General features: G+C 39.9%; 1 long non-coding RNA gene across 1 annotated transcript in view; it reads left to right on the top strand.

The window, feature by feature from the left end:
• The first annotated feature begins 304 nt into the window (after window positions 1–304).
• LOC138151001 (uncharacterized) overlaps window positions 305–14148 on the top strand; it is a 48505-nt gene continuing 34661 nt past the window's right edge. The window contains exons 1-2 of the long non-coding RNA XR_011165718.1: window positions 305–420; window positions 4139–4214. This is a non-coding gene — a long non-coding RNA (uncharacterized lncRNA). The remainder of the gene's footprint in view (window positions 421–4138; window positions 4215–14148) is intronic.

Genomic DNA, 14148 nt, shown 5'->3' with positions numbered 1-14148 from the left:
AATGAGTTCCCATTTGCAAAGATGTGGTTCCCACTATTGTAGAAGAAAGTTTTATTAAGAAAAGGAAAGCAAAACAGAAAAAAATAATGAATAATCAAGATCACCCCCAGATCACCAATATAAATCATGAAAGTCATTCATGGTCACCCTAAGGGTCCTTGTAAGATACAGCTTTCTGAAGTTATGACTCCATGCATCTTCCTAGGCTTTTTTTTTTTCTCTTTCCCTCAGTATTCCAAGGACCTATGAGTTCTTTATTGTTTCCAGCTAGTTATTGTTTCTCTGACTTCAGGTTCTTTCCAGCAGGTGATTCCAGGTGTTGCTCTCTGCTGCCCCCACCTGGAGAGTCCTTCTTAGTGTTCTCTCGCTATACCTTGCATATCTTTCAGTGACAAGATGTGAAAACTACAAAGGTGTCTGGTACGTACATATGTATGTACGTGTACAAGTATACACACATATATGAATACACAGTATACACACATGCATGCATCTTCCTTGATAGAATGTGAACTCTTTGAGAGGAGTGATTGTTTCATTCTTTGTATTTGTATGCCCAGCACAATAGCACAGTCCTTGGCTCATAGTAAGCCCTTATGAAATGCCTTCTACTTATTCTCTTATGACAAAACAATAAAACAAGGGATAAGTCAGAAGTGTTCTTGTCTTACAGAATATTGCAATGCTTGATGGAGTATATCCTTTTACTGGGATTATTATTCCCTTTGCCATTCCATTCTGCTCAATGCCTCTCCTTCACCTTTGATCACATATACTTATTTGAACCAGGGTTACTACTGGGTTTCAATTTCACAAGAGTACCCATTATAAATTCTAAATTCTGATATGGTAATCAAAAATCCTGATTTCTTTTTCCTCTCTCTACCTAAGGGAACCCTCTACCCTTTTACAAGAGCCAAGACATCCCTAGAATTATTCCCCAGTTTCCTCTCCTTAAGCACTTTAGTGGATTTATTCAAATAATTTAGGGTGTCAACAATCTCTACTCTTTGCTAGCCCCAGGCTAATAATGTCCGGGGGGAAGAGCACCACATTTGGAGTTAGAAGTTCTGGGTTGTTTCCCAGCTCTGTTGTTTATTACATGTGTGATTTTGGAACTTAGTTTATTCATCTCTAAAATGATGGAATTGGTGACTTCAGGTTCTTCCTCCTCTGTTTGTGATCTCATTCTCTTAAACCAGCACAAGGGGTGTAAGTAAAATGTAAGGAAAGATCTCAACATTTAATGACCTAGAAAAGTGCCTGACACATAAGAGGTGTTAAGTAAAAGCTGATTGATTATATAGCACTTTAAGGTTTGCAAAGCACTTTATACACATTATCTCCTTTAATTATCTTGAACAATCCTATGAAGTAGGTGCCCTTATCATCCCAATTTTATTTATGAGGGGACTGAAGCTCAGGATAAATGACTTGTCTAGGGTCACACAGCTCATTCCTATCTAAAATTAATTTGAACCTGTCTTCCTAACTCTAGGTCCAGAGTCTAGCTGCTATACCATGATGACTTTTAGTTATAGCGAGATAAAAGACTTTTTAATTCATCTTAATTAACCTTTATCGAGCTCCTACTATGTGCAAAACAATGTGTCAAGTGATGAGGGAGAACGAGGATGGATAGGATAGTCTCTGCTTGACAATGTACAGTCTGGTAGGGAATTTAAAATATATACATAAATAATAAAAATAACAACAACAATACTAATGCGGCTAGATGATGCAGTAGATAGAGAACTAGGTCTGGAGCCAGGAAGACTCTACTTCCTGAGTTCAAATTTGACTTCAGACACTTATTTGCTATGTGATCCTAGACAAGTCACTTAACCTTCTTTGACACATTTTCCTTATCTGTAAAGTGAGCTAGAGAAGGAAATGGCAAACTACTTCAGTATCTTGACCTAAATAGGGTCATAAAAAATGGATGTGACTGAAAAATGACTGAACAACAACACAAATAATGATATAAGGGTAGGAAGGGATAAGCATCACAAAAGCAGTAAAAATGCCTTGGCACTATGAGACCCTTTTATCTCAAATATCTGACTGTTATAATTTGTAATATTGTTTCTTTTCCCTTTGTAATTTTGAAGAAAAGATCTTTGGTTCATTTTTCTCACTTTCTTGGTTTGTCACAGAGATCCTTGATTTGAAAGCTTCACTTAGTATCCTAATTATTGTACCCCTGCCCATAGCTACAGCTGTGACTTAACTTTCAATCTTCTCCTCTCTCAGCTAGCATATCAATAATACAAGCCAAGACCAAAGTGGAGGGAGAGTTGGTGCGTGACTTTTCATTAGCAGATGATTGTGCATTCAATGCAGCCTCTGAAGCTGAGCTGCAACAGAGTGTGGATCAGTTCTTTGCTGCTTGTGCTAATTTTGGCCTAACAATTAACAACAACAAAACACAGGTTCTCTACTAGTCAGCACAATACCATTCATCCACGGAGCCATTGGTTACAGCAAAAGGAGAAATTTTGAATACTGTGTATAAGTCCACTTATTTTGGTGATATACTTTCCAGGGATGTACACATAAATGATGGATTTGATGTATGCATTGCCAGAGTTAGCTCAGTGTTTGGGAGGCTCCCAAGGAAAGTATGGAAAAAAGTGGTGTTAGACTACCTACCAAACTGAAGGTCTACAGAGCTATTGTGCTGACCTCATTGTTGTATGACTCTGAAACCTGGAAAGTCTACCAGTGACATGCCAGGAAATTCAATAACTTTCATTTGAATTGTCCTAGAAATATTCTGAAGACCACCTAGCAAGATAAGGTACCAGTACTGAGGTCCTTTTTAGAGCTAAACTGCCAAGCATTCAAACTCTATGGCAGAGAGCACAACTCCAAAGGTATGGCCACATTGATTGAATGCCAAATGTATTATGGTTGCCTAAAAGACAATTTTATGGAGCACTCATGCAAAGCAGATGCTCACATGGTGGTCAGAAAAAACAATACAAGGATATTCTCAAGGTCTCTCTGAAGAACCATGGAGTCAATTGAATGACATGTGAGACGGTGGCAAAGGACTGCCCAGTATTATTTGCCTGCATCAAAGAAGGAGCTGTGCTCTATGAAGGAAACAGAATTGTAGTAGCTGAAAAGAAATGTGAGATGTGCAAATTTAGAGACATCTCTACTCCAAATGTTCATATGGACTATTTGTGCCAGAACTGTGGTAGAGTGTTCTGAGTTCATATTGGTCCGATTAGCCACAGCTGGATACTCTGTACCTTGACCCCAATATAATGATGCCATTTTGGTTCTCTTTGAGAACAAAGGACAACAACCAACCAGCATATCAACATCTTCAAAGTAGGGGAGAAAGACAGTATTCTTTCCCTTCCATGCCCCTTTAAGACTATGGCAGTCAAAGATCACTGTGCGTCCTTTGTTCTTGAAGAGGACCATGATATCAGGAAGTAGATGTCACAACTTGCTGGTGAATTGGATTTAAGTGAGGCATGGCTGTGCAAAGTCACCAGCCTCACTATCTCTTCCACAGCCATCTGGGTCCAGTGGCAAGATATAGATCAAGATGACTGAAGATGTTCAGTCAAAAGAACTCTCTAGTGGGAGGCAGAATATCTGGTTCCTCATTCTGACTTTGTTACTAACTAGCATTATGACCTTGGGCAAAGTTGTTGACTTCTTCAAAGCCTTGCTTTTTCATCTGTACCATGAAATCTGTAAGATTGCCTCTAGCTCTACAATTCTATGATTCTTCAACAGAACAAGCAAAACCTGTCTTCTTTGCACTCTAAGTATTTCTGTTTGTGAATCTGACCTTAGATGAATGTCTTTTTGTATAGCATGTGATTGGAAGATGATGAATGAAGGCAAGGCCAGTGTTTCTTGGGTATAGTGTCCTTCACCGACAAATGAAGTTTGTTTTCTTTTCTCTTCCCATGACAATAGATTCTGAAACCACTGGAAGACAATCATGAGCATAGTTCCTTTCCTCAAATACAATGGCACTCATCTGTTTTCTTTTTTTTTTTTTTGATAGGGGTCAGAGGAAGATTAGAAAAGGGATGGAGCCATTGTTTGGGGAGATGGAAAGATAGAGTGAAGCAACACCTGGTCAATTACTGTTTTACTTTTGTTTTAGATAAAACTAAGGAACATAATCACCAGAATGAGACACACAGAACAAGAATGGTTAATGGAAGTGAAATCAAAGATAGGTAAGGAGATAATTTCCCCCAAAGAGCATTATGTACTGGACCAAGATACTAAAAGAACTTGTAGATAATGATTGTTGAAATGCTGTCAACAAGCTGTGAAAAATCATAAAGAATTAAGATCCCACAGTATAGCAGATGAACAAAATTCAAAATTTTCAAAGGGGGAAGAAGATGGATTCATCAGATTCCATCTTAAGGTCTTGTTTTTATTGGATCCAGAAGGCATATCTACAAACAATTGTTAGAGGCCTTGTCTACCATCTTTTTTTAAAATTAAATTTTATGTTTATTTTTAATTTACATCATTCATTTCCACAAGATTTTGAGTTACAATTTTTCTCCCCATCTTTCCCCTACCCACCACCCCAAAACAGTGACCCCACTGGATATCCCCTCCCCCAATCTGTTCTCTCCCATATCTTCCCCCATCCCCCCTCCAACTTCCCAGTAGGGCACGGTAGATCTCTATGCCCCAGTGCCTGTATATCTCATTTCCAAGTTACATGTAAAATAATAATTATATATATATATTAAACATCTTATTTTAAAACTTTGAATTCCAGATTCTTTCCCTTCCTCCCTCATCACCCACCCTCACTGAGAAGATAAGTAATTCAATATAGGTTGTATGTGTGTAGCTATGCAAAACATTTTCATAGTGGATATATTGTGAAAGACTCACTATATTTCCCTCCATCCTGTCCCACCCCTGACTTGTTATATTCTCTACTTTGACCCTGTTCCTTTTCAAAAGTGTGTGCTTCTAATTTCCCTTACCCCAACCTGCCCTCTTCTCCACCATCCGCCCTCTTATCCCCTTCCCCCCTACTCTCCTGTAGGGTGAGATACCCTATTTAGTGTGTATGTCATTTCCTCCCTAAGCCAAATTCAATGAGAGTAAGGTTGATCCATTCCCTTTTGCCTTCCTGTTCTTCTGCTCCATTGTTACAGTTTTCCCTTGCCTCTTCTATATGAGATAATTTACCCCATTTTTTCTCTCCCTATCTCTTCTCATTATATTCCTCTCTCACCTCTCAATTTTACCTTTTAAGTATCATACCTTCCTATTCAATTGGTCCTGTACCCTCTGTCTATGTATACCTGTACACATATATACACACACTCATGCATGTATTCACATGCCCATATAACCTCCTATATAGACATATATATGTATGTATATACATATGCATTTATATTCCCTTCAACTATTCTCATACTGAGAAAAGTTTCACAAGTTACAATTATCGTTTTTTCCATGTAGGAATGTAAATAGTTCAACTTTAATAAGTTCCTTATGATTTCTTTTCCCTGTTTACCTTCTCATGCTTCTTTTGCTTCTTGTATCTGAATGTTTCTATTCAACTCTGGTTTTTTTTCATCAAGAATGCTTGAAAGTCCTCTGTTTCATTGAATGACCATATTTTTCCCCTGAAACATGATACTCAGTTTTGTTGAGTAGGTGATTCTTGGTTTTAATTCCAGCTCCTTTGACATCCGGAATATCATATTCCAAGCCCTTCAATCCCTCAGTGTAGAAGCTGCCAGATACTGTGTTATCCTGATTGTGTTTCCACAATATTCAAATTGTTTCTTCTTGGTTGCTTGTAATATTTTCTTTTTGATTTGGGAACTCCAGAACATGGCTATAATATTCCTAGGAGTTTTCTTTTTGGGATATTTTTCAAGAGGTGATGAGTGGCTTTTTTCAAACTCTATATTGCCCTCTAGTTCTAAAACAACAGGGCAGTTTTCCTTGAGAATTTCCTGAAGGATGATTTCTAGGTTCTTTTTTTGATCATGGCTTTCAGATAGTCCAATAATTTTTAAATTATCTCTCCTGGGTCTATCTTCAAGGTCAGTGGTTTTTCCCATGAGATATTTCATATTGCCTCCTATTTTTTCATTTGTTTGGATCTGTTTAGTAGTATCTTGATTTCTCCTCAAGTCACTAGCTTCTATTTGCTCCAATCTAATTCTGAAGGAATTATTCTCTTCAGTGAGCTTTTGAGATTCTTTTTCCATCTGGCAAATTCAGCTTTTTAAGGCATTCTTCTCCTCATTGACTTTTTGAGCCTCTTTTGCTAATCGAGTTAGTCTATTTTTAAGGTGTTATTTTCTTCAGTCAGGTTGTTGACTCTCTTTTCATGATTTTCTTGCATCATTCTCATTTCTCTTCCAATTTTTTTCCTCTACTTCTCTTATTTGGGTTTCAAAATCCTTCTTAAGCTCCTCTATGGTCTATAACCAGTTCATATTTTTCTTTGAAGCTTTTGCTACAGGAGGTCTGACTTTGTTGTCTTCCTTATGTTTCATGCTTTGATCTGTTTTGTCCCCAAAATAGGAATCTAAAGTTGGATTTCTGGGCTTGCTCATGTTGCCACTCAATTACTTGACATTTGAGCTTTTTGCCACAGTAGAACTCTGCTTCCAGAGAGGAGAACTTTGTTCCAAATCACTGGGGTTTTTGCAGCTGCCAGAGCTATTAGTTGACTGCCCTCTCTGAAGCCTCCACCAGCTCTGGCACCTGATCACACACCCCAGGACCTCCACCCCAGACAGCAATCCAGATCCAAGCAGGTTAGAGCAAGAGCAATTACCCCTCAGAATGGTCTCTTGGTCCTCCTACAATCTGCAGGCCAGGAACTCTGAAGCGACCATGCCATGGAGTCTTCTGCGCCTCAGCTGCTTCTCCCTCTGGGGGCAGAGGTTGGACCAGACTCCTGGACCCCCTGTTCCCAAAGTCCACATTGACCTCTCATTTTGTCTTTGGCATTTGTATCAGCAATGCCATATTCACAATGCCTATGGAGATTACAGATATGCTGATATAATTATCCATCACAAAATACGTCATGCTTGCCATATGGGGGAATAAACTAGAAAATTTATTAAGATACCAAAAGACTGAGTCCCAAAACCAGAAAGTGAAAGCCATCAGAGTAGTTATGACATTGGCACAGGTAGATAAAGTAGAAAGCACCCACATTTTCAAGCCTTTAAAACAGAACAGGCTACCTCAGGCAAAGGTCCTCCTCTCCCCACTCACAGCAACCACCCAGAGTCCGGGAAGCATGCTCCCAGCAGCTCCAGCCCCTGGCAGTCCTCAGCAGGAGTCCTTAGAAGAAATTCTGGCTGACTCAAAAAGGGCTTCGCGCTGTCGCTGCCTCTGCTGCTGCTGCCGCCATTGCCACCACCGCCAGCCACCGCAGGAACTCTAGCTTGGCTTCCGCTTTCTCTTGCTCCGCCCCTTCCTGCTATGTCAGCAAGTCCAATGGGGCATGGAAGATCTTTAAATCCCATAACCCTTACAGCATTTATGGATTGGTAATTCTGGAAACCGCCACAGCTGCTGGTGATCCACTCTCCCAAAGTCCCTCCAGCCACGGCTGGTCAGGGGCCACCCTAGGGCTAAAATCTTGGCTGGGGGTGGGGGGCTGGGCTCTGTGCCCTGTGTGCTGAGATGGACCCTTCCTGTCTGCCTGCTGGGCTGCCTTCAGCGGGAGATCTGTTTCTCTCTGTTATTTTGTGGGTTTTGTAGCTCTAAAGTTTGTTTAGAATCATTTTTTATAGGTATTTTAGGTGGTTATGGGGGGAGTACACGGAGTTTTCCTGCTTCTATACTGCCATCTTTGTCTGCCATGTTTTAGGAAGTTTATTGACAAATGAGCAGATCCAGGGGTGAATAATCAGGATGATGAAGCTCCTTGAGATCATGGTGCACAAGGAACAATTAATTGAAGTGGGAATGTTTAGCTTGGAGGAGAGAAAACTCCTGATTGCTACCTTGAAGGTATTAGCAAGCACCCTAGCACACCCAGGATAGCCTGCTAGCACAGGTTCTTTGATCTACTTTGCTAAAGGAAAGACAACTGTTAAAGGGGTGTACAATCTTACTTTAATTACAGACAAGTAGAAAATACAAGCAGAGAAATTAGCACAGAGATTCAACAGACAGGTCTTCTACTATCTGAACAAAGTAATACAACCACATACATACACCACTGGATCAGGAGAGCACAAACCTCTGAGTAATCAAGGGGCTTTTAGCAAATGGCTACTCAGAGTCCCATCTAGGGAATCAAAAGGTCATTCTCATAAACAAACACCAAAACAAACATGCCAACCTCCCAGGATATATAACAAAGAGTAGGCCCCTGCTTGGCTCAGAACCAGAAGGCATAAACCTATGTGGCTCAGCACAGCTGTGAATTATCAGGGTTCAAAGGAGATTAATCCTTCAGATGTTTACGATTTAACCTGAGCCTAGGAAACTGAACTCCAAAAAGAAAACAACAAAAATCCCACCTTGCTTGCACTTTCAGTGGTTCATACATGTTTGACCCTAAAGAGAAAGACTAGCTTCTATTCTGTTGCAAGGAAGGATCAATTTTCTAACCATTAGAACCTGGCCACAGATGACATGAGTGACTTCTTAAGGGTTAATGGGATTCCTCTCACTAACCATCTTCAAGTTCAGACTGGATGACTACCTAATGGGAATATTGGAGAGGACATTCTTGGTCAGATATTGGTTGGGTTTGATGGTATCTGCAGTGCCTTCCAGCTCTAACGCTCAGTCCACTGGGGATTTTGTAATCTTTTGTTTTTTGAAATACAAATGCTTTTAGTGATGTTGGATTAGTGTACCACTAGTGTACCTTCCAACTGTGGAATGTAGATTCCTTAAACTGGAAAGTTATTTGTAAGCCTTAATGCATAAGTACATTATTAACTGAGATTGTGAATAATTTTAAATTTATTTCATGTTTAATATCTACATCACATTTGGAATGGTTCATGAGTTATAAATTAGGATAACAATGGATTTTAGATGTTAAGATATTAGAGTTGAGACAGAGAACGGGAAAGACAGAGTGAAAGGGAATGAAAGAGAAGAGAGAGAGAAGGTGATAGGAGAGGAATCTTACTGTGTATTATATTTTATTCATTTACTCAACACATTTTTATTGGGTATCTATTTTTTGCAAAGTCCCATGTTCATTTGCTTTTGATATCTAGACACACATGTGTGTTCTCACTCTCCAGGCAGCTCCCTAAAAGAAAGCCTCTGTGACTCCCTCCCAATCTGTAGGAAATAAACATGACTTTTCACTTTTTATTACAAAAGCCATCTGGCAGACATGTATCAGACAGCCTGGCAAACCTAAATATTAAGTTTTTTTGCTCACAAAAGGATAGCTGCTATCTCCAAAGCCTGAACATTTTGGCAGAAGAGAATGTGACCCTGGCTGGTTCACTGAATCTCAAATTGATACAATTCAACAAATATTTATTTATCACATCCCTGTGCAAGGCCCTGCATTAGGCCCAGGAGGTCCAAAGATAAATATGACACAGACCCTGCCTTCATGAAGTTTTCAATCTGGAAAAAGAAGAATATGTATGAAAATATCTATTATACAAGTGAGAGTGACAAGCTCAAAGGTTCAGGCAAAAAGTGAGGCCACAAAACTTACTTTTCATCTCAAGAAGTCAGGGAAGGCTTCATGGATCAACTGGAGTCTGTTTCTTTCTTGAGTCCTGGGATGTCACTCTTTTCTGGTATAGGAGATCATGCTCTTTGAAATTGCTTTCTCCCTTCATTGACTATTTCTGTATCTCTGTCTCTCTTTGTCTCTCTCTTTTTCTCTGTCTCCCTCTCCTTCTCTATCTCTGTCTGATGCCCTGGACCTTCAAGGAAAGTAGGGACTACAACAGATAGACATTGTGGGACAGAAAATTCCTTTCCAGGCATACTGGCTGCAGTGAATAAAAAGCAAAGACATAGGAGAAGGCAGAAGAAAGAGTAGACTATTTAGCTGAAAAATAGATTAAATGTGCAGCATCTTTCCTGAGCTACTCTTCCCAACTTAAACTCTCACTGGCAGGTTGAGTGCCATAGTGGTGACTCCTTTCAAGATTCTAGAGGTAACCTGGAGGGTGGCTATTCTTACTACTATAGAACTCAAGTCTATACTGATGTGCTTCCTACCAACAATCAGCCAAAAGACTTTTTTGTTAAAACATTTTTATTAAAATTTTGTTTTTATTTTTGTTAAAAACATTTTACTGAAGGTGATATAGTAAGAAAAGTTGGCATAAAACATTCCCCTTCTTCCAAATGCTGGGGCACACACTCTGAAAAGTAAAGCATCTGTGGGAAAAGTGGGAACAAATTTCCAGTAGACTGGTAGTGAGGCACATGTTTAGTGGACATATGTGGCAAAGACTGACTCACAAGTCCTAATCCAGCATGCTTTGGAATTCCTTCCTATCTTTATAAAGTTCTTACATGGCTCTCCCCTGGATGCAACATTTCTGTTGAGTGGGCTGTTCAGTTGAGTTCCTGGGGTCTACTTCTTTCTTGAGACCCTAGATGGCACTCTTTTCTGGTATAGGAGACCATGCTCTTTGAAATAGCTTCCTCCCTTCAGTGACTATTTCTGTATCTCTGTCTGTGTCTCTATCTCTGTCTCTTCTCTGTTTCTGTTTCTCTTCACTGGATGTATTGTTTCCTAATGTACCAATAGGTCTGATGAAATGGCTGATGGAGGATGGAGTGGGAAGAGTGAAGAGAAAGTCTCCTCGCTCTGGGTATAGAAAGAAAATACTCTTGGATAAGAGATGGGATTTGTCCCTACACAGCACTGGAGAGACTGGACTCTTCTACTGCTCATTGGTTTACTGTATTTACATACGGGGCCAAGGGACATGGCAGATTCATCCAATCACAAAATGTTTCTATGTTGGGTCAGTTGTCTCCAGTACCTGAGAGGTTGTAGGAAAATTCTTTAATCTGTACTTTATATCTTGTAATTACATTATGGGCTCTGATGACCACATCAACTGGGATAGGAAAAGTATTTCTTTTCCTTATATATGCAGTAAAGCAGAAAAGGCTAGACTAAAGGATGAGTCAAATTGTTGAAGACCTTAAAAGCCAGGATAAAAAGTTTTACTTCTTTCAATGGGAGGCCACTAAAGATTTGATGAGAGGAATGATACAAATTCAGTGATGCACTGAGATTATTCCAGCAGCAAAGTTTTGGATGGATTGGATTTAGATGAATCGAATGAATTGGAGACCACAGCTATATGTCATCATCAACAATTAGCCTTGATAATAATAATAATAAACTTAATAGAGTGTCTACTACGTGAAAGACACTGTGCTAAGTGCTTGGGATGTTTCACAAAAGTGAGACAATACCAGCTCTTAAAGAGAATGTATTCTACACAAGGTATAAAATGTGGATTGGGGAGTGGAGGCCAGCAAAGGTATATTTTTTTCCAAATAGGCATTATGAGTGAAAAAAAAATAGACCAGGGGTGGCCAGGTAGCACAGAGAGTAAGAGCACTGGCTCCAGTGTCAGGATGACCTGGAGATCGAATCCCAGGCTCAGACACTTAGCACCCACCCAGAAACACCTGGCCGTGTAACCTTGAGCAAGTTACTTAACCCTGAATGCTTAAAAAAAATAGACCAGTAGATTGTCGTGACTTTTCCACTACCAATGGTAATTTTATTTATTGTTTGCAGTGGCTGGAGAGCTGGCTTGGCTTTGGTATGAAGCATGGTGTGGGTTTCTGGGGCTGACTAGTTAGAGGTGATCTAGTAAGGACTGATTCACTCACTCTCCAATGTAGACAACTCATACCCCAGGAGGAGTACCAAACCAAAGTGGATTAATTCATTTGAGGAGGAGTTGATGGAAAGGTTGATGGGCAGAGTCTTTGAAGTTCCACTTTAGAGAGTCACTGTTTCTGGTGGGAAAATCTGGGCAGAATCTCTATATGTATATATACAGAAATATAGAGATACACACATATATTCCAAATGTAGTCATTCATCCTGTCTACAAACATTTCTTAAACACTTAGGGTGAAGTATATAAAAGGAGTTTAGTACAAAGTTCCTGAACATGATCTAGGGTCTTGAGGTCTAGTTGGTTAAATAAAACATACACATATGCACTCAGGCAAACACACACACACACACACACTCACTCACTCACTCCCATTAAAGTATTTTGACAAATACCAAATGACAAATGCTACAGAAGTTCAGAGGAGAGAGAGATCAATGTGTTTTTAGGTGGTTTCTGTGGAGTGTCAGCTGTGCATCCAAGAATATGGGAGTCTGGAAAGGGAGAGAACTGGGTTGGCCTAGGAGATAAGAATAAGGGAGAAAAGTCAGTGTGGATACACAGAAGGGGATTAAATATCTTGCTTACCGTTATACAATAAATTGATGACTGTGAGCAAGTAAATAGGCCAGTGTGGAGCCAAGGCTCTGTTTTGAGGCTTAGTAGGCCATAAGATTTTTTGTTAATCTTAATTCCCTTTCATCTCTGCAATTTTTGCCACTTACCTGGTGCTCTGGTCTCCCTTATCTCCAGAGATAGCACACTGGGATTTTTTTCCTCAAGGGACTGGATTTAGAGTCAGAGAACTTGGGTTTAAGTGGTAGTTTTGCCAACTATAACCTGTATGACCTTGGGTAAGTTACTAAGACTCTGGGCTCACTTTTCTGTCTTTTAAAATGGAGGGTTTGGGGGCAGCCAGGTGGCAGAGTGAGTAAGAGCACTGGCCCCAGAGTCGAGAGACCTGGGATTGGTTCCAGGTTCAGATACTTAACACCCACCCCAAAATAACTGGCTGTGTAACCTTGAGCAAGTTACTTAACCTCAATTGCTTAGGGGCAGCCAGGTGGTGCAGTGAGTAAGAGTGCCGGCCCCAGCAATGGGAGACCTGGGATTGGTTCTGGCCTCAGATATTAGGCACCCACACAAAAGTAACTGGCCGTTAACCTTGAGCAAGTTACTTAACCCCAATTGCTTTAAAAAAAATAAAATAAAATGGAGAGTTTGACTAGATGACCTCCATGTTCCCTTCCAGCTCTAAATGTATGATCTTCCAACTTCTCTAAATGCCATCTGTCTCCTTGGCTAGTCTTCACAACCCTTTACTGTGAGTATTCCCCAAGGAACTGTCTGATTGATCACCTTTTCTCCATCGATCCCAGGACATCTGCCTCCAAACCCACACTCTATTCTCCTACCTCCATTCATTGCTTAGGCTATTTCCTGTGGCTGGTATGCCCCAAGCTCCCTTTGTCTGTTGAATTCCTACTTGTTTTTCAACCTCCAACTCAAATGTCACCTTGTTTATGGAGCCTTTACTCATTCTCCCAGTTGGAAATAACCTTTCCTGCTAGACATCAATTGTGGCCCTGAGGTGTTGTAGTCAAGAGAGCAGAGCACTGACTATGGACTCCAGAAAACTTGAGTTGAGTCTTGCCTCAGACATTTACTAATTGTGTGGCTTGGACAGGTTCCTTTACCTCTATACTTCAGCTCATCTATCAAATGAAGGAGGTTGGCCTTGATGAACTAGAGTCACATACAGCTCTAAATCTCCGATGCTATCACACTCTATTTAGATTTTTGATGTGCTTTTTATGTAAAATTGTGTTCCAAAGTTATCTTTTTGTATCTTAGTCCACTATAGTAGAAAGAACACTGGATTTAGATTCAGACAAACTAGCTCCTGCCAAATACAACTTGTGTGATTTATTCAAGTCAATTCACTTGTCAGGATTGCTGCACAAATCCATCCAACTGGGCACACAGGCCCTTCTTTCTGATAGAGTGGAATTAAACTTATTATACAATAGGCATTTAGGCTGTCCTAACCAAAAGGGCAATATTACATGTAAAAACAGCAATAAGCTTGGGATAATCATATCAAATATCATGATGCTATTTAAAAAAATTATTGTAGAGGCAGAAATATTAGATGGATTTTTTTTCTGAATTCTAACTACCTTTAGGTGGAAGAATTCTTTAGTAACCATTCCCAACCTCTTCCTCCTCCTCATCTTTTCTTCTTCTTCTTCTTCTTCTTCTTCTTCTTCTTCTTCTTCTTCTT

Source organism: Petaurus breviceps, unplaced genomic scaffold, assembly GCF_028583685.1.
Source record: "Petaurus breviceps papuanus isolate PSGF00001 unplaced genomic scaffold, PetGlider_PUasm1.0 140, whole genome shotgun sequence".
NCBI lineage: Eukaryota > Metazoa > Chordata > Mammalia > Diprotodontia > Petauridae > Petaurus > Petaurus breviceps.
Note: the sequence above shows the minus strand (reverse complement) of the source record. Positions and strands in the feature narration are given on the sequence as shown.